The sequence below is a fragment of the Habropoda laboriosa genome, unplaced genomic scaffold (assembly GCF_001263275.1).
Source record: "Habropoda laboriosa isolate 0110345459 unplaced genomic scaffold, ASM126327v1 scaffold65, whole genome shotgun sequence".
Lineage (NCBI taxonomy): Eukaryota > Metazoa > Arthropoda > Insecta > Hymenoptera > Apidae > Habropoda > Habropoda laboriosa.
Genome location: NW_017100254.1, coordinates 4,594,526 through 4,595,544, shown reverse-complemented (window position 1 = coordinate 4,595,544; position 1,019 = coordinate 4,594,526).

The window sequence follows — 1,019 nt, the reverse complement described above, 5'->3', positions numbered from 1 at the left end:
ACACGAAGAGATGATTATTCGTAATTATATTCACATCAATTCATAGCTCATTTAACACCCTTTATGCAATGACTTATTCATCATTCCCTCACAAAGATCCGGAACATACTACGTAATACATAATTAATATATGTGCTGACATTAAAGAGAAATCCTCATGGATGTTAGGACGTAAAGACAGTCAATCAATTGTTCATCGATCTATATATTAAATACGTCAAATTTGTGATGCGGTAAACCATTTTCGCATTATACCTATGAGTTTCGCGGGCAAATGGTGGATCAATATCTCACCCCCACACGGACCTGAGCGGCATTCCCGATTGCCAAAGATTTACACAAAGTAATTTTAGTTTCGTAAGTGAAAAAATACGTTTTCACTTTTTGTTTTTTTCTCTCAGAAATTTGCAACTATTTTTTTGTATTTTTGTGACGTGTCATACATATCTTTATACAATTCTTAAAAGGAAGATTTTAAAGTAAGAATCACACAGAAGACAATACAAAGAATGATACAAACAGTGGTAATGAGAAATTGCAATTTTTAAAATTCTTATATATAAATTTGATATAACAGGCTTGAAAGCTTTGCTCATTCCAATTATTTATTCTTTTCTTCTTTTATGCATATTGCAATAATAATTTGTTATCCTTACACTTTCGTCGTGTTTCACATACGTACCCCTTTGTAACGCGTTGAATTTTTAGTTCCCGTTGTACGCGTAAAAAAGGAAAGAATAATTTTTGTTTAAAACAGTTTGATTGAATTGTGTACTTTCATCAAGCTAACAAATATTACTACGTAAAAACCAAAAGGGTAACATCATCTTTTCGGAATCGAGCGAGATAAAATTGGCAAAACGTTTCAGTGTAGTAATTGAATTTCCTTCGTGGGTGTCAAAATACCTCGTTCTGTAAACTTGGTTTTAAGACAAGTATAATGTGTTTACGAAGGTAATTAAGTAAAGTAGTTGTTGCATTGCTTTCAAAAATTCTTAAATTTTAGTATAAAAAATTTT